At 38.1% G+C, this 20682-nt stretch overlaps 1 protein-coding gene across 1 annotated transcript in view; it reads left to right on the top strand.

The window, feature by feature from the left end:
* The window catches only part of Kiaa1217 (KIAA1217 ortholog), a 761286-nt gene that overhangs the window by 156223 nt on the left and 584381 nt on the right, over window positions 1-20682 (top strand). The window lies entirely within an intron of this gene.

The raw sequence follows: 20682 nt of genomic DNA, 5'->3' as shown, positions 1-20682 counted from the left end.
CATCCTAGGTCCTTTGGGTCCCCTTTGGGTCCCCTTTGGTGTGAATGCATTTGCTCAGCTTCTCAGTCTTCTTGCATTTTATCAGCACTTGTGGACCTTTGTGTCAATGCCCAGATCCCATCATCGAAGTCTGGAATTAATTGGTCTGTAGTGAGCCTGACCACTGGCACTTTAACTCTCCCAGTGACTATAAATTGAAGTCAGATTTGAGAACCACTGAGTTAGCAGTCACTAAGGCATTAAATGACACTAAGAGTGGCTTCCTTGGGTTTTCCATGAATCCTAAATACAAGATGTAAAACCTCATCAGTACTTTTTTTTAAAGTCACAGCTCTGAATTCTATGTTATTCATAAAGTTTGCTGAAACTTGTTGGGGGAAGGCAATGTATGTGTCAAAAATAAATAAAAGTAATGGACAAAATAATTTTCACTAGAGGAGTTAAGTCAGTATTGTATGTGTGGCGGGAGAAAAGAATACATTTAGAACACTCTAAATATAGGAAGATATTTGGAACCCCAAAGAGAACTGAATATCTCCATTACTTTTTCTGTCATTCAACCTTCCCCTAGTTCCTGTCTTCAGATAAAATAGTATTTTTCCCTCCCTTACATTTCCCTTTGTGGAAATCCATGGTCTTGTGGTCTTACAAATAACACTTGAACCTTTTTTCCTTGTATGCTGTGTTTCCCAGTTGATTCTCCCTATTCTCTATTTCAGGAGGCTTGTATCTTTGTTTCTGCCCTATAGTAACCTATGCATTCACATGGATACTGTGGGTGTGCATGTGGCACATTTTACACACAAAAATAAAGTTTGGGCCTCTTGGAAGATCTACCCTGCCTCCCAGTTTACAAATTTTATTTTTTAGTTCCTCTAACAACTCTGTATTGAGTCTTAGCTTATATCAATAATAATTCCAGTTGCTAGAGATATTACAAAGCAAAAATAAGTCCTTCTTCTCATGGAGTTCATATTTATTGGCCTGGGAAGTCCAACACTGAACAAATCAATAGATGGTGTGGTGATGGAGATCTATGAAGAAAAGCAAATGGGATCTAGGAAGAGCAATGGGAAATGATATGGGGTGGGAGGAATGCTATTTGGTTTTACCTAAAAAAAAATTAAGCAAAAGTTATTGTGTATAATTAAAACTTATAATATGATGTTATAGTATACATACAGTTAAAATGTTACTATAGTGAAGCAAATTTACATATCCATAATCTCACACAGGTACCCATTTGTTTTTGTGACAAAGGCAGCTAAAATCTCATTTTTCATGAATTCCGTGCACAGTACAATTTTATCACCTGTAGTCCTCATTTTGTACCTTTGATCTCTAGACTCATTCATCCTACGTATCTGCTACATTTTATCCTCCTCCCCCACTCCAGTAACCACTGTTTTGATCTCTGTCCCTTTGTAATTGAATTCTATTAGATGGATGCTCTTTTAGATAAGTGGCTCAGGGAAGGCCTCTGACAAGGAAACATATGACAGATTTAAATAGGAAGATGCAAAAAAAAAAAATGGAGTATAGTGGTCCAGGCCAAGGGAACAGTGAAGCACGCCATCCCTGTGTGTAGAGGAACGACACGGAGGCCAGTTAGGCTGGAAGGACCATTAACTGGGGAAGAGTGGCAACTGATGAAACGGTAGGCAGGGCCCAGTTCAGATGGGACCTTGTAGGTCCAGATGAGGATTTCATTTCTTCTTCTGTAGTCTTTGCTCTTAAAAGTATTGCAGTCTGATCCTAATAAGGATAAGGTTACCTCCCAGTTACCAGAGTCAGAGCCTCTTTTCAGTGTTCACCGGGCCAGGCTCTTGGTAGTTCCTCAATGCCTTTGACCCTGGCTTCTATTTTAAAAGTCTCTTCATCTAACCCAGTTCCAACCATTGTTAGTTCTGTGGCCCTGGGTAAGTTAATTAATGTCTCTGTTCTTCAGTTTCCTCATCTTTGAAATGGGGAAAGTCATCGTAACAACTTCATAGGGGCATTGTGAAGGTCATAAGAAATAAGCACTCAGTAAATATTAATGATTATTGTATACTGAACTAAACTCCTGATCTTACCCCTCTTCTCCACCTCCTTCTACTCCTCCACTAGTAGTATCACTTCCCACTGACTGTATCCTTTCCCGAGTTTAGCTGTTGCCAGTGTGATGGTATGAAGAGGCAGGACATTCAAGAAGTGATTAGGCAATGAGGGCAGTTCTCTCATTCATGGGTTAAGCCCCACCCCCTTTTATACAGTGCTGGGGATTGAACCCAGGGCTTTATGCATGTTAGGGGATTACTGTACTACTGAGCCATGCCCCCAGCCGTTTTTATGTTGTTTTGAAATAGGGTCTATCTAAGTTGCTGAGTCTGGCCTCAAACCTGGAATCCGCCTGTCTCAGCCTCCTGAGTATCTGGGATAACAGGCATGAACCACTATGTCTGGCATCAGTCCCTTTTAAAAGAGGCATCACTCAGTATTTAATTAGCTGGCTTGTCTCCTCTTCTGCCATGAGAGGACACAGATTTCATCTTTTCTTGCCCTTCTCTCCCTTCCACCATGTGGAGATCAGCAAGAAAACCCTCACCTTGATCTTAGACTTCACAATCTCCAGAGCCATGAGAAGCAACCTCTATTTTTTACAAATTCGTCAGCTATTGTTATAGCAGCAAAACGGACTTAAGACACTCTAATCCAGAAATTTCAGCATCATCCTTGATCATGAAATAGCTCTGAGATCCTCCCCTCCATTCATTCCTGCTGTGTCTGCCCCTTCTCCCTAAGCTCACTCACACAGATGCGCACAGTTTTCATCACATTACACTCTGGCTGTACTGAGTTACCTGACCAGCCACTTGACTGCTCTTGGCAAATTTTTCTTGGACTCTCTCTTTAGTAATCTCACTGCTTCTAATATCTAATAACCACAGACAACACTAGGAATAAATACAAGTCTATTCTGTACTAGCAAACAACTATTTTAAGTACTTTCCACATATAATCTTATTGAATATTTCTAACAATCTCATGAAATAGATATTATTATTTTATTTTACAAATAATGCAATTGAATCTCAGAGAGATTCAATAATACAGAAAAGGTCACACCAAATAAGCAATAGAGATGGAATTTGAATCTAGTTGAAGTCCAAGCCCTAAACACTATACTCTTATTACACTCTGAAATGAGTTTATCTTGGCAAATTCTCATTGAATTGCCCTTGCTGTTTTTTTTTTCTTTTTTTGGTACCAGGGATTGAACCCAGGGGCACTTAACCACTGAGCCACATCCTCAGCCCTTTTTTACATTTTATTTTGAGACAGAGTCTTGTTGATTTGTTTCAGACCTCATTAAGTTGCTGAGGCTGGCTTTGAACTCTCAATCCTCCTGCCTCAGCTTCCCAATCCCCTGGGATTACAGGCATGTGCCAACATGCTCGGTTTATTGGTGTATTTTAAATCTTTGATGACTCTGTTGTGGATTGGCTAAGACATTACTTTTTAGCTTGGTATTAAAGATCCTTCACTAGCAGGTCCCAAGTGATCATTTAAAATTTTAGTTTATGTCTTTGTTTTCATGCACGTTGGATTTTTAGATTTTGTTGTACTTTTTTTTTTCCATCATGCTATTTTTGTTTTGCTCTAGACTGTTTCTCCTTTCTCCTCTTCCTTGGTACATGTGCTTATGCACACACATACTACATACTAGTATTTCCAGCTTCATGCAAATTCTTCAATTTTCTGCATGTTCATACAAACCTATACAAATATAAATACACATGCATAGGGTTTTTGTTTATAGCATTGGAAATACTATATGTGTGTATATATATACACACATACTAATATATATACACATACACTGTCTCCTCCGAGACATAGAACTAATAAATTGTACAGAGAGAGAGAGAGAGAGAGAGAGTTTAATGAATCAACTTACCTCTGTGAGTAGCTAAGACCAAACTGCAGGGAAAGCTTCCAGGTGGAAGGATGAGTTGCTATATACCCTGGAGGCAAGATTTCTTCCTTCTCTTGGGATCGCATTCCTCTTTTTCTTAAAGCCTTCAACTGATGGGTCGAGGCCCACCCACACTCTGGAGAGGAATCCGCTTCCCCCAAAGTCTGCTTATTTAAATGCTAATCAAGGAGCCAGACAAGATGGCGGAGTAGAGAAGCGAAGCACCGCCCAGCGGTTCCTCAGCACCAGACTTACAAAGTGAGAAGACGGTGCTTCAGCAAGGTGAGTACCAAAGGAACGTCACTGAAACATAATACTAAACTGTAAAGGAAAAAAAAAAACCACAGAGCTACAGAAAGTCAGTAACTTGAACATAAAGAAAACCTGGCCACCAGCACAGCTGAGCAGGGAGTGCAGACAGGGGACACGCATGGGCTACACAAATTAAAGAAAAACTGACTTAGGGAAACCCAGGGTTTACGAGGGAGGCTGTTTGAAGGGACTCTGAGTTGGTGGGGTAAGTAACTCCCCATGAACACAAATCCAAGGAGGTCCGCTGGGGTGAAAGTGGTCCCTGGGCGGGAGCCCCTTGTCCACCACCCTCTGCGACAAGACAACCCCCGGGCAGGTGAGGAAACGGTTCCTGGCGCTGAAAGCTGTTCCCCTGCAGCTTTCGCAGCTGTGAACAGAGACAGGGGACTGGAAGTTACCAGCAGCCAAAGAAAGAATTCCCAGAGGCTGCCTGAACCAGAGAGGCTGAAACAGGCACGAAGAACCATTCACTGTGACTGCTCAGCCTCTGGATCCCAAGGGAGAGGGGGGAAAAAAATCCCATAAGAGCTGGCACCCCATAAGAGCCATTGCGAAGACTGGCTGCAGCAACGCAAGCGTGTTTGCACTCCAGAGTGGACACCGGTGATTCTCATCCAGAACTGTGAAGGTCAGAACATCCATAACTGTGGAGGCGTAGTCCCTCTGCCATAAAGGTGGATTCTTCTGGAAGCCCTGGAGAGCTGTAAACCCCAAAGAGGTAGAAGCTCCACACCAATTGGAGGGTTGACCAAATCTCAAATACCCACCAACAAAGTTCCAAAACCTCCCCAAATCCAAACCCTCGCAACTGGAAACTCTCATCTAGAACTCTGCATCACCCTTGCTAGGAGATTACACATTCCGCCAGCACTTCTCAGTCTCTACCACCCAGTCCTACATGCAGCTGATAGCTAGGTGAGAAAGGAGGACAGTGGCCAAAAATACAGAACCAAAAATAAATATAAAGACTGAAAGTCCATCCCTGCCAACAGATTTGGCCACAACAGTGGAAACTCACTATCTCTCATTAAGAGTTTTTCTTTTTTGGCTTTTTTCTCCATATTCCATTTTTTTTTCTCTTTAAATTTTAACTTGATTTTAGTTTTTTCAGACATTATTTCATCATATTGTATTCTTCACTTTTTTCATTATGCATAATTTTGTGTGTATGTGAGTGTGCATGGGTTGGTGTGAATGCTTTCACTGGATAGGTTTGAATATAAATAAATATATATGTAACTTTACTTACATATTAATAGCTTTCTCCTGAATGAGTTCATTATTTAGCCTAGATTAGATTAGATTTCGGTGGGGTATCTTTATAAAAGGGTTTGAATTGTTTGAATCTTACATTTATTTGTTCTTTCATACCTAGGTTCTAGGCCCTCCTATCTCCCCTTTTTCAATCTCCTCCCCCAGTATCAGGAAAACTTTCCTTTACTCTTTCTTTTTTCATTGCTTTCAGTTAACTTATTCCTTCTTCTTTACAGCTGACACCTGCTTCCTATCTCCTGCCTCTTCTCTGATCACTGTTTCGAATACTTCAAACTTTCTCTTGCCTTCCAACCCTGTTTTCTCTTTCTTAAGAAACTGCAATCCCACTAAATAATAGAAATTATATAGATTATGTAATTCCTACCCCATTCCAGTAGCTGTGATTATTAATACAGTGAACAACATAGTAGACACCTACTGTTTAACACCTCATCTAGTTCACTTTTTTTTATTATTATTGGTTCTGTTGTTAAATGCTGACCCCACCATTCCTGAGTATGTGACAATTAGTGTTATAGATGTCAAAGTAGACATGTGACACTGAATATTTATTTCAAGGCTATACATTTGTTGCTGACATTAGTGCTATTCTTGGCTCCCCACTCCCACTAAGAGGGGCTTGGAAGAGATTGAGATCACAAAGTAGAGATCATGCTGCCAAGAAATATATCTCAACCAAACAACAGTGAATCTCATTTCCCATACAATCTAGCCCCACTTGAAACTTAACAGTATTCCAACTCTAATAATTAGACACAAACACCAAACCAATAACCAGGACCCAAGGAGAAACAATCATAGACTCAGTTCCCCCCCTTGACATATATTTACCTATCAAAAACAGAGAGAAATCCCAGAACAAGTAAGATCCTTACACACAAAAGGAAGTATACAAAAGAGAGGAAGGGTAATCCATCTCAACTGAATACCAATACCTCTGAAAACATGAGGAAATCCTAATATATTACTAAAAAAAAGTAAAATAACATGAAAAATCAGGCAAATAAAATTCCCCCCCCCAAATTCACAATTTCCCAAAAAGGGTTACACTAGTATTGACATGGGTGAAATCCCAGAAAAAGATTATAAAAAACTTATTATTGAAATATTCAATGAACTAAAGGATCTAAGGAGTTAATTAAGAGAGCAAACATAGGAGGTGAAAGACTACTTTAATAAAAAAAATAGAAATAGTGAAAAGAAACCATTCAGACCTCCTAGATATGAAAGACACAATCAACCAAATTAAAAATTCATTTGAAAGCATCATCAACCAATTAGATTATGTAAAATATAGAACTTCAACCCTGAAGACAGAACTTCAGGCCTTGAAGACAGGGTATATGAACTTGTGACTCAGACTGAACTAAAGGGGAAAAAATATAGAATATGATCAGAATATACAAAAACTCTGGGATAACATTAAGAGATCAAACATGAGAATCACTGCAATAGAAGAGAACATTGAGATACAAACTAAAGGCATTAAGAACATTTTCAATGATATAGAAAATTTTTCCTATACTAGAAATAATATACACATATATGAAGCTTAAAGTACCCCCAAATAGACCTATTCAAATGAGAAGCTCTCCAAGACTCATCATAATAAAAATGCCTAATGTGAAAAACAAATGAAGTATAATAAAAGCTGCAAGAGAGAAATATCAGGTTACATTTAGAGACAAACCAGCAAGGTTCACATCTTATTTCTTAATTCAGACCCTAAAATCAAGGAGGTCCTGGGATAAGATATTCCAAGCTTTAAAAGAAAACAATTGCCATCCAAGGTTACTATACCCAGCAAAGTTCAGTTTCAAATTCAAGGGGGAAATAAAAAGTTTCTGTTTCAATAATAAACTAAAAGAATCATAACCACGAAGCTAGCACTACAAAGAATTCTCCAAGATAAACTGCACACAGAAGAACTCAAAAACAAATTCCAAAGCTCCCAAATAGAGGAAGATCCAATAGAAGAGTAATCCACTAAGTGAGAATCAAGATAATATTAAATATAGAAAAATGACAAAGTGGCAGGAAACCACAAACACATATCCATACTAACATTGAATGTTAATGATCTTGACTCCCCAGTTAAAAGATGTATTAACAGAATGTATAAAAAAAGAAAGAGAGCATAGGCGAAGACCCACAGGCTGAAGATAAAGGGATAGAAAAAATGTTCCACAAAAATGGACTCTGAAGCAAGCAGGAGTAGCTATTCTTATATCTGACAAAGCATATTTAAAGCAAAACTTAATCAAAAGGGACAAAGGACACTACATCCAGTAAAGGAAATAATCTAACAAGAAGATATAACAATAGTAAACATTTATGCCCCAAATGTCATTACACCCAATTACACTAAAAAAATACTCCATGATATTACATCTCAAATAGACTTCAACACAATAAAATTGGGCAACTTCAACACACCCTTATTACCAACAGACATGTCATCAAAACACAAAATCAATAAAGATATTTCCAACCTAAATAAAACTATAAATTGAGTGGTTCTAACAGACACCTACAGAATCTTTCACCCCCAAACAGCTGAATTTACCTTCTTCTTAGCAATTCATGGAACTTTTCCCAAAACACACCATATCCTAGGTCACAAAATAAATCTTAGCAAATACAAAAAAAATCAGTATAATCCTATGCATCCTATCAGATCAAAATGGAATGAAACTAGAAATCAATAGCACAACAACAAGAGAAACTACATTAACACATGGAAATTGAAAAAAAAATACTCTCTTAAATGAAGAATGGATTAAAGAAGAAATGAGCGTAGAAATCAAGAAATTCTTAGAAACAAATGAGAACAGAAATACAACATCAAAATCTCTGGGACAGTATGACAGAGAAAAGTTTGTAGCATTATAAGAGGAAAATTTATAGCATTGAGTGCCTACCTTAAAAACCTAGAGAAATCCCAAATAAATAAGCTTATGCTCTTAAGGCCTTAGGAAAAGAAGAACAAGCCAATCCTAAAATCAGTATAAGATAGAAAGTAATTAAGATCAGAGCTGCAATTAATGAAATCTAGAATTTAAAAAAGGATCAATGCAATGAAAAGTTAGTTTTTCAAAAAGATAAATAACAAACCCTTAGCTAAACTAACCAAAAGAAAGAGAAGATCCAAATCAATAAAATTAGAGATGAAAAAGGATATATTGCCACAGACCCTTTTGAAATCTAGAGGATCATCAGAAACTATTTTGAAAATTTATTCTCCAATAAACTGGAAAATCTAGAAGACATTGACAAATTTCTAAACACATATGACCTACCCAAATCGAAACAGGGAGATACAGAAAACCTAAACAGACCAATATCAAATAATGAAATTGAGACAGCAATGAAAAACCTTCCAAAAATAAAAGAAAAGCCCAAGACCAGATGGATTCTCAGCTGAGTTCTACCACCAGACTTAAAGAACTATCACCAGTCTTATTTAAATTGTTTCATGAAATTGAAAGTGAGGGAATACTCCCAAATACATTCTATGAAGCCAGTATAACCCTGACACCAAAACCAAGGACATATCAAGGAAAAAAAGCTACAGACCAATATCCTTGATAAACATAGAGGCAAAAATCCATAATAAAATATTAGAAAACCACATTCAAAAGCACATCCAGAAGACAATATATCATGATCAAATGAATTTCATCCCAGGGATGCAAGGTTAGTTCAACATAAAAAAAATCAATAAATGTAATTCACCACTTAAACAGAATTAAGGACAAAAAATTGCATGATCATCTCAATAAATAAATCAGAAAGGTCTTTGATAAAATCCAGCACCATTCATGTTAAAAATGCTGGAGAAGCTAAGGATGGACAGAACTTACCTCAACATCATAAAGGGTATTTATGACAAACCCAAAGCTACCAGCATACTGACTGGAGAAAAACTAAAAGCATTTCCTCTAAAATCAAGAATGAGACAAGACTGTCCACTCTCCAATCCTATTCAATATAGACCTTGAAACATGAGCCAGAATGATCAGTCAAGAGAAGGAATTTAAAGGGATACAAATAGGAAAAGAAAAAGTCAAACTATCTCTGTTTCCTGATGAAATGATCCTGTAGCTAAGAGTCCCCCAAAACACCAGAAGATATTGAGAACTTATAAATGACTTTAGCAAAATTAGCAGGATACAAGATTAACACTCACATATTAATACGTTTTCTATACTTCAACAGTGTGATTCAGTCAAAAAAGAAATCAGGAAAACCATTTCATTCACAATAACCACAAACAAACAAACAAACAAAAAACACCTTGGGAATTAATCTAACCAAGGCGGTAAAGGAGCACCATAATGAAAATGATAGAATACAGAAGAAGGACATTGAAGAAGACTTCAGAAGATGGAAGGACATACCATGTTCTTGGATAGTCAGAATTAATATTGTCAAGGGGCTGGTGGTGGCTCATTGGTAGTGCATTTGCCTAGCATGTGTGAGGCACTGGGTTTGATTCTCAGACTACATATAAATAGAAAAAAGTTCCATTAAAAACTAATAAAAATATTTTTTTTAAAAAAGAATCAGTATTGTCAAAATGGCCATATTACCATAAGTAATATACAGATTCAATGCAATACCCATCAAAATATCAATTATATCTTCACATAATTAGAAAACAACTAATCCTTAAATTCATTGGAAGAATAAGAGACCCAAAATAGCCAAAGCAATACTGAGCAAGAAAAGTGGTACAGGAGACATCACAATACCTTGTACTACAGAGCTATCATAACAAAAACACTGTGGTTTTGGCATAAAAATAGACACAAAGACCAATGGAACAGAATAAAAGACACAGAGACAAATCCACTGACCTACAGCCATCTAATACTTGATAATGGTGCAAAAAAAAAAAAAAGATTTTGGAGAAAAGACACATCTAAACAAATGGTGCTGGGAAAACAAGATATCTGTATGTAGAAAAATGAAACTAGATCCTTATCTCTAACCCTGAACAAAAGTCAATCAAAATGGACTAAAGTCATAGGAATTAGACCAGAAACTCTGGAACTGCTAAAATAAAACACAGGGTCAACACTCTACTACATATTGTAATTATTTATTGGATAATATTGGAAAACTTTTTAAAACTTCAGTATCCACCTTTCCACCCAGCATGGGAAAGAACTCTTTCTTTGTCCTGGATAGCACAGAGATTAGAGTTCATTGTAATTAGAGTTCATTGTAATCTAATGGATGAAATACAACATTTTATTGTACCTTTAGTTTGCATTTTCCAGACTATTCATGAACTTGAACACCTTTTCATTTATTTATTAATCAATTTGGACTCTCTTTTATAATTTGTATTTTTTAAAAAATGAATTATTTTCCTTGCCTATTTTTATTATTAACTTCTATGTCTTTTTCTTATTCATTTATTTATTATAGAATTTAACTCTCAATTTCTCATGTGGTTTGCAATTTTTTTCCCTTCTGTCATTTATGTTTTGATATTATTTGTGGAATCATTTAAAATTCTAAATGTTTTTCCCAAACTCCTTTTTATAACCAAAACTCCCTTTTTTTTTTGCTTTATAGTTTTAGAGATTTCTATTTTGCTTAAGAATTCTGTTCATTTTGGTTTTTAAAAAAATTTTTAGCATTTAAATCTTTAATTAATCTAGAATTTATTTTTGTATTTGGTGTGGGATAAGGTCCAATTTTTTTTCATTTTTTTTTCTCAAAATGACTACTCCACAGTGCCGGAAAAAAAATTAAACTCTGTCAGATTTTATTTTAGAGAAGAAATACAGAATAAAATATCCTTTCTCCTATTTCCATTGTGCCACATGTCAGTTTCATGTGGACACTTAGGTCTTTTTATAGATTCTACCCTGATCTGTTTGTCTGCCCCTGTGCTGGTTTGATTAAAGAAAGTTTATAAGTTTTATGGATGGTAAGGCATACCAGGAGTGTACTCTGCTTCAAACATGCAAACATTCTATTTTCTTTTTTGTCTCTTGGGTACTTATTGTTCCATATAAACATCTAATTGTTTCACATAGTTCACAAAGTAAAATAAATAAAATAACCTCTCCTGTAGCAAATACACAACCCTCTACGATTCTATTTACAATGGCATTGTGTTATATAGTTATTTAGGGGAGATGCATTGCTGACTTTCTGATATTACATCTTCCCATCTCAATAAAAGTTGCTTATTTACTGAACAGCTATTATAGTACACGCTGTTGTTTCAAGTTGATCAAGTCTCAAGGCAAACTCCCGTTTGGGTCTGGATGATTCTATAGTTTTGATTAAAAAGCACTAAACTAAAAAGGAAAAAAATGGAGAAAATTTTATATTTTAGCATGTTTCTCTCTTTTTTTTTTTTCTAGATAAACACACATTTCTCCTCAGGATGCCCACCCTCTATTATCCCAAAGAGCAAGGAATTCCCTCTCTACTAGGAACCCTGGCAGTCAAAGGCCTGAGAGTTTAATTCTGCTGGCTTCCTGCAGGGGCAGCTGCACCCCTGTCCCAGGCTTGACCCTGCTGTGCATTCTCTAGGCTTCTGAGGGAAAGTGCCTGCAAGTTTTTCTATGATGCCCATCTCCCTCACCTGCCAATTCACCTGCCAGGGGCCTGGCAGCACTATTTCCTGGCCCAGGTAATCTGTGGACCCAGAGTCCTCGTGCCACCACACAGGCAATAGAAACAGGTCTGGCATCCCTGAGCCCTTGGCCTTGGCGTAACCCCAGGACACTTCCTTGTGTTTCCTTCTCTCCCCCTGGACCAGGCCTGTTTGCTTTTGTGTTGCTTTTTACCTTTTCTCAACCCATAACATAACTCCTGACCACATGGTTTCCTTTGCTGTCAGGAAAGCAGCCCAGATGTACGGCTGCTCTGTTAAGCCAGTCTTGGCATGAAAGATGGGAAGGCAGACCAGCGAACAGGCTGAGCAAAGCCTGTGCAAAGATTGTCCCGACCCAAGGGCACAGTGACCCTTAATTCACTGCTCACATTGTGCTTGGGCTCTTGGAAGAATAGGCAAGGAAGAGATTTGCCTACATCTCTATCCTTGTCTGTATAGCTCTTTGTATGGAGATTTGCTTTTTTCTTTTTTTAATTTTTCTCCATCTGTTACCAAACCAGGACTCTCCTGGCAGTCAGCCTGGGTCAAGATGCAGTGGTTAGTTCCTTGTTCCTTTTGAAGGTTGACATTTTCCAACATCTGCAGCCTCGATATTGAGCATAAATAAATGGCTGTCAATTCATTCAGGGAAAAGATTCTTTCTTTTTCTCTCATGACCTATGTCTAAAACACGTGACAGAGCCTGAGCTGTCTGTCATTAGCAGTCTCCCACTTCTCAGACCCTCTGTGCTGTCAGAATGCTTGCAAAAGACCTTTATTGGATATAATGGTTATTAAAAAAGTTATCACTTGGTATCACAAGTTGAGGCTACACTTTCTGGGCATATTTTTGAATAATATTTGAAAAAGTATCTTCCCTGTGGAAAAACTAGAATAATGTCTTTATAAAAATAGGCCTGTTCTAATGTCAATTTTCTGCCTGAATAAAAGTGAATGAATATTAAACATTGCTGCAGGCAGTCTTGTCTTTGGAATTAAAGAGTCCCTGCTATAATAAATAATTTTGTAAAAACACAAATTTTGCCTAAGCAATGCTAAGCCCCCCCCACCACAGACATTTTTTTTTTTTTTTGGTAAATGTATTTTCAGTCCAGAGTACATACACTTACAGAGTAATGTGTGAACATGAAACGTTGGTTTTAGAATAAGTCTCATATATTTTGAAAAAGCAGTACAGCCACCTACCTGTTATAAAGTGGTCCAGTGGCTAAATGGGGAAGAGATGACTCTTCCCAGTGGGAAGACGGCATATGTCTTGGAGGAAAAGTGAGTCACATTCGGCACTACTAAATTGTTATTCACTTGAATAACATATTAGGTCCATGCTGAGGAAAATGCAATGTGTCCTGTAAAAGGAGCTGTAGACTCAAATCAGCTGACTTGATTTCAAGTGGGTGGTCAGGCCGCTCCCTGCTAGCTATGTGACCTCGAACAATTTATTTATGCGCAACGAACCTCACTCTTATCGACCACGAAAGGGAAACATTAGACTAGATGGAGTTCTAAACTGCGTTACTGCACAGGCTGGCATGTCTCAGTGGGTTGTGAGGTAAGTAATTGATTGCTGCTAGAAATAAAGTCCTGACGTTTGCAAACAATTTATGGTTGGAGCGCAGATAAGTTTAGCCCTGTGATGTCACTCTCACCAATTCACCTTCAGAGATGGTTTGGGGGTGGGTGGGGGGAGTGACTTATGGTTACCATGCTGGTTGCGACATCAAATTATGTTTAGTATAAACAGAAAAGGGGGGAGGGGTTATGATTAATGTTCTTTATAAATGAATGTCACTGTTGCCAAGATGCCAAGAATTGTGAATGATCAATTTCATTATTTAAGTGCCTATAACATGTTTTCATGGCTACTGTTGTCAGTAAGTTTCTGGTCATTTGCCTTCCTTCCAAACAAATGACTTTTGTCAATATTTTGTTGATGGCTGGACATACCCTGAAGAAGGAAATATGACCTTAAATACGGACCAATGTATATGAACTGCTGGGCTGATTTTCCCTAGTATTCCTTTGGGTTATCCCAATCCTCTTTACAATAAGAAGTGAGGATTCTCACACATCCGGAGCTGGTGGCTAAGGGGCTAGATAATGACAATATCAAGGGGTTAGAAATGTGTCCAGAGGCAGAACGTGTCTGCTATTCTTCTGATTCTGTTTTTTTCTTCTCTACTTAGCCTTGGAAATTGTGATTTCCTGGGGTTCGAGTAGTCTAAGTTTCAAATTCAGTATTTTTATATTTTAGACCTTCTTTGTCTCAAGGCATCTTAACAAAGGTATAAAATATTGTCAAGTCATAATGAATCCCCATCCTCTGTTCCTACCACCAAACACACACATGCTCAAATATACACCATCCAGGAATTGCAGGTCACAACAGCCAGGGGTATGAGGACTCAGCCCATCTCTGGCCAGGGTTTACTTATTGCTCATTGTAGAAATAAATTCCTGACGTTTGCAAACAATTTATGGTTGGAGCACAGATAATGCTAAATTTTGCAGATATTAATTCACTTAATTCTCATAACGACTCTGAGGTAGCTGATATTAATATATTTTTGTTAGTGAGAATGCTGAAGCTCAAAGAAATGGAATATCTTGCCCAACTGGCAGCATTTTGGCTGAGATTCACACTCAGGTGGTCTGGCTCTAAAAATCAAGGCTCTTGACCAGTCTTCTGTGCTGTATCATCAGTATTCAAAGTCAATTGGGCTTATGACAGTTCCTTTCACTTAACTGTTCTCTGAAGTAGCTTTTATTATCCCAGTGGCATATTTGAGGAAGCCAGGAATCAGTGAAATTAAACACATGACTAAGATCTAAGATCACATGGCTGGATTTGTGTGTGTGTGTGTGTGTGTGTGTATGAGAGAGAGAGAGAGAGAGAGAGAGAGAGAGAGAGAGAGAGAGAGAGAAAGAGGGGGCGGGATTTAACCCAGGAGCACTCTACTTATGAGCTACATTCCCAGACTTGGTTTTCATTTTTATTGTGAGATAGAGTCACTAAGTTGCCTAGACTGGCCTTGAACATGCAATTCTCCTGCTTCAGGCTCCCAAGCAGCTGGGATTATAGGGGTGCACCACCATGTGGGGCACATCGCTGGAAATGTTGGTAGGCAATGAAGGTATCTCTTTGACTTTAATACTATGTAGTTTCCTCTGTTATATATTGTTTTCCATAGAGTCAAAAAAGCTGATGCAAATGAATGTGGAACTCATCCGGAATTTTTTCGTGAGAAGATTATTTGTCATATTTGGAGTTTTCATGTATATTGTGGACTCCTGGTCACTTGATTATTATCTTTGTAATTTCACCAAGCTCTAGGTTTTGAATATTACAGAAGACTCACTCTACTGCTCGGAGCACACATTCCAAATAAAAAACACTGTGCATCTCCTGGCTTCCCTAGTCCTACTCAGGTCCCGATGGCTTAAGTCCTCAGGCTCTGTCCCCTTGGTTCAGAGCCAACAGAACCAAGCCTGATGGAGTACTTGGTCTGTCTGCCCACTGGCAGGTGGCTAGCAGAGCTGGATTTGCTCACCTAAGGCAGCTCTATGAGCTGCAGCTTCTTTTTTCTTTACTCCCACCTATGACCCAGCACAAGATGGAGGTTCTGCCCTAGTTCCTAATTTTAGGCAGCCTTTAATGATTGGGATTTTGCTTGCTCGTTGCTCACTGAAAATCTATCAGTACAGTTTTGCTCCCCTCCTTTGAACATATCTCTGTTGCTTATCCTCAATCATTGGGTAGGATTAACCCAAGCACCTTCCTTTTCTACCCTCATCCTCTAAAACTGATCCCTTAAAATTCAGCATGACTTTCAAAGTATAGGGATTTGAACAGTGTTGATTAACAGTCTTCAGTGGTGGGAGCTTTTCAAGCCTCTAACCCTAATCTTAGGCTGATACCAAGATTCAGTAACTATTATGCAGAGTCAGTAGGAATCAGAAACCCAGCTAATAGCATTGGGAGTACTGGTAGCAACATTCCATGTCACCAACATGCTCAGCATTGGGCTAGGCCTCAGTGATCAATGAGTCTTGCATCATGTCCACGAGAACTGGCAGATTCATTTGTGCCAGCAGAGACACATTCCTCTCCAATTTTATTCAGCTTCCCTGAGCTGGTCAACTGACCTGTATGCTTTGAAATCTTTATATGATACATTTTCCCATCTGGGGGGGAAAAAAACTTAGTTACCAAAACTTAACTCAGAAGATATACTCTAAGTATTTGTGTTTAAAAATTGTTGGAACAGCAAGGTGAGACCAGGTAACCTGGAAAATGCATAGGAAAGTGACCATTGCCATCTTCTAAAAGATAAAGGGCTTCAAGGTTCTGGAAGAAAGGAAGGTGAGTCTCCTGGGATGGACCTTGATAAGGCACATAGATTTTGAAACACTGAGGAGAAACAGAAGATGGAAAACATCTCATTCCCAACATGTAGAGAAAAATTGCTTTTAGCTTCCCCCAAAGCAAAGGAATCCACAGGGACTACATGTGCCATTTGCATCTTGGGGACATTCCCCCCCTTAAGACTGCATCACGCTAGCCTTGCCAAGACTGCACAGAGAGCTTCATTTACCACCGTGGAAATATCTTCACTGGCTGGTGTTCACATTAAGGCAAACAATTAACAAGTTAATTAATTGTGTTTTTTTCCTTGCTTTTCTATTTTCCAAGCTGCTTTTCCTTGAACAGTAGCCAAGGCACTTTTCCTGTGCTTACCAAGCTTGCTTCCAGGATTCACAGTGCAAGGTTTGCAAAAATATAGCATTTCAGGAAAGCAAGCCAATGAAGGGTTTAATTTCTAATGACAGCACTCAGTGGAAGATCTTTATACATTTACAGACATTTAATTTTTAGACTAGAAATAGAAATGGAGTGATATTTTCTATTGTTCTTCCTGGAGTTTGTCATTAATTGACATTCAGTATTCACCACGGAACACTCTAACAGTAAGTTGCTGCTTACCCATTTAGAAGTCAGGTTTCCTGTATTTTCAGAATGAATTAAACCCGAAATAGGCAAGTAAACAGCCTGAAACGAAGTACAGATAAGTGACAACAGTCTGTTACAAAGGCCATGTATTTGACTCAGTTAAAAATGTAGACCCCTCTCGTCCAGCCTTAGGCTGTATATAAAAAATAAGAAACTAGAATCAGGATATTGTGACAGTAGAAATGGGGGTCAGAACAAGACAGGGACAATAATCTGCTGCCAATATATGTAGATGCAAATAATTTTCTATACCTTAATATCCATTCAGGTACCACAGCTCTTAAATAAAATAATTGCTATTCCTACTTTTAACCCATCTTCTCAAAAATAAAATCAAACTGTTTAGTATATACTAAAAAAGAAACATTCATGATTAATATTGTTTATAAATAATTCAATTGAAATAATGATTTTATGAATGATGACATAAAGGAATGTAATTTATCTAAAAAATGAGTTTATGTGTAATATTTCTTCGGCAAAGATGCTAGGTGAGGCATTACTATTTATCATTGAACACGTTGCATCCTACCTTAGTTACAATTTAGATATTGTACTCCCTATTTTAAAATGGGAAAATGAGTCAGTAGGTGAATAGACTCAGGCAATATTCGAGTCTCCCAGGGCCAAATCAAGACACCATCACCTCTTCTGTTGTTCATCTTGTCCTCTGCAAGACGGGTTGAAGGAAAGAAAAACAAGAAGAGCCTCATTACTCTCATCTCCTTGGTTCTCTGATCATTTTTCTTTCTCTCTTTCTCTTTCTCTCTCTCTCTCTCTCTCTCTCTCTCTCTCTCTCTCTCTCTCTCTCCAATTTTATAGAATTGAACAAGAAAGTACTCTTCACTTTAGGTAAGTGCAGATTTCAGAATTTCAACGTTCCACCTTTATAAGGCGAGAGAACATGAGCACACAAGCAGCATGACTGTAAGGCCCTTTGGGATATGAATCAACAGAGGACACTTATTAGATTTTGCATCCCAAAAGCAGGATACCGACTTAGCACCTGTCTCTGATTGTGCTCTTGGCCTATACCAAGTGCTTTACAAGATAAACATATCTAAAATGACATGGTAAGCACATATGTAGCATTTTATGATATGATTTCTGTAGTTCACACAAAATTGAATTCTGACATTAACCAAGGCATGCTTTGTTTTTGCCTTGGCATATACATGTCATGGTCACTTATGAAACCTCAAGCCCCCAGTGTCCACTGTGCTGCTGTAAGTCATTGTGGATTTGCCTGATTACCCATCCTTGAAAGGTATTATGGGATTCACCTCTTGATTTTCACACATTTTGTATTTTCTGCACAAAGATATCACTTCCTTTTATTTATATTCTATGTTATGTCTTTCTCTCTCTTTGATGTCAGGGTATTTCCTTTCAAGAACTAGTTAATTCACAAAGCCAAATGACCAGAGTCCTGGTTCTTCCTCTAACTAGCTCTGAGACCTTGATTTGTTCACATGTCAGCCCTGGACTTTGGATCCCTGACCACTCTAGCAAAGGGTCTTCCTAAGCTCTCTAATGTGCCTTCTACCTCTGATTCCACAATCTTTATTCTTATCCCTTTAATATAGAACAATGCTGTAATTATCCATGTAATCATTTGGAGATCTTTTTTTTTTTTAAATACCAGATGCTAGGACCCCTTTCCAGACTAATTAAATGTAGGGGTAGAATACAAACATAGTTTTTGAAACTCTCTCAACCTGAAGAATTGATTCTTATGTGCAGCCAGAGTCAAGAATGGCTTGTTTTCACTAAAGCATCCTGATTTTATCTTTGGCATTTCTACTGGTCCCTGATGCAAGTAATCAGAAAGAAGGAAAGGGGGTATAATTTCTCATTTTTCTGATTGTACAGGATGCAGAATCACACTGGTCATAGAGTCACCTATATACATACAGCAATCATAATGTCTGTTCTATTCTGCTGCCCTTCCTATCCCCCTTCCCCTCCCCTCCCCTCCCATCATTTCTCTCCATCCAATCTAATGTGACCAACTTTTTTTTTTCTCCTCACAACATCATACATGTATTCTGTATAACGATGAGGGTCTCCTTCAATCTTCCGTGCAATTCCCCTTCTCCCTCCTTTTCCCTCCCACCTCTCTTCCCTATTTAGTGGTAATCTTCTTCTAATGCTCTTCCTCCCTATCCCATTTGAGTCACACCGGCCCCCCCAACCCCCCCCCCACCCCCGCTTATATCAGAGAAGACATTCAGCATTTGCTTTTTAGGGATTGGCTAACTTCACTTAGCATAATCTGCTCTAATGCCATCCATTTCCCTGCAAATGCCAGAATCTTGTTATTTTTTAGTGCTGAGTAACATTCCATTGTGTATAAATGCCACATTTTTTAATCCATTCATCTATTGAAGGGCATCTAGGTTGGTTCCACAGTCTAGCTATTGTGAATTGTGCTGCTATAAACATTGATGTGGCTGTGTCCCTGTAGTATGCTCTTTTTAGGTCTTTTGGGTATAGTCCGAGAAGGGGAAAGCTGGGTCAAATGGTGGTTCCATTCCCAGCTTTCAAAATCCTATCAATATGTGCAATTTGGCTCTGGACTGCTACAAAAATTTCACCAGAAACTCTTGTTATGCCGTGTGGATAGGTTCTAGAAAGTCCTGAGTTTATTTTATTGTTTGATACATTTATTGAGGATTAATTAATATACAAAAAATTGCACAAATTTTAAGTATACTGCTTGGTGAGTTTTGGAGTTTGGGCATTTATATATAATTGGGACATTATTACACAACATAATAAAATATCCATTATCTTTGAGATTGTTGTTTATCATGTCAGAGCAAGACCTATGCTCTTAACAAAATTTTAAGGACACAACACAACCCTATATTGTTAACTGTAGGTACAAGTTTGTACAGCAGACCTCTAAAATTTTTTCATCTTGTATAACTAAAACTTTATTATTGTTGAACAGAAACTCCCCAATTCTCCTGCCCTCAGCTTCCGACATTCATCATTCCACTTTGTGCTTCTATGACTTTGACTATTTAAAGACACTTTATGTAAGAGGAAAAAAAAAGAAGAAAAAGGAAAGGGGAAAATGTTCCAAAAGTCCCCCTTTATAGAAACAAAAGCGTCTGATCAGACAAAGGTAGCCAGTAGCAGAGGAGATAGCATTGTTTGGGGGGAATTTTATAAAGGAGCCATTATTTTCTAGGTGCAGAATATAAACTTTTCCAGGGTTGGCTGTTTTAGTTTTAGGATATTGAAGTGAAAGAGTGGTTGGTCCCCATTTTAGCTACTCTTTAATTTTTTCAGATAAATTTTTTCCCATGAGGATCAGCAGTGGTGCTATGACTATGCTTTGAGATCAGAATTGCTGGATGGAGCACTTCCCCAAACACAGGCCACACGCACATCTGCTATAATTCTGACCTAGCGCCCACCGCGCATGCCCTGCCCCCTGGCAGATGCTGCTCCCTTGGAAAGCCATCCTGCTGGAGT

The sequence above is a fragment of the Marmota marmota genome, unplaced genomic scaffold (assembly GCF_001458135.2).
Source record: "Marmota marmota marmota unplaced genomic scaffold, marMar, whole genome shotgun sequence".
NCBI lineage: Eukaryota > Metazoa > Chordata > Mammalia > Rodentia > Sciuridae > Marmota > Marmota marmota.
The sequence above is the reverse complement of the archived record's forward strand: the minus strand, read 5'-3'. Positions and strand labels throughout refer to the sequence as shown.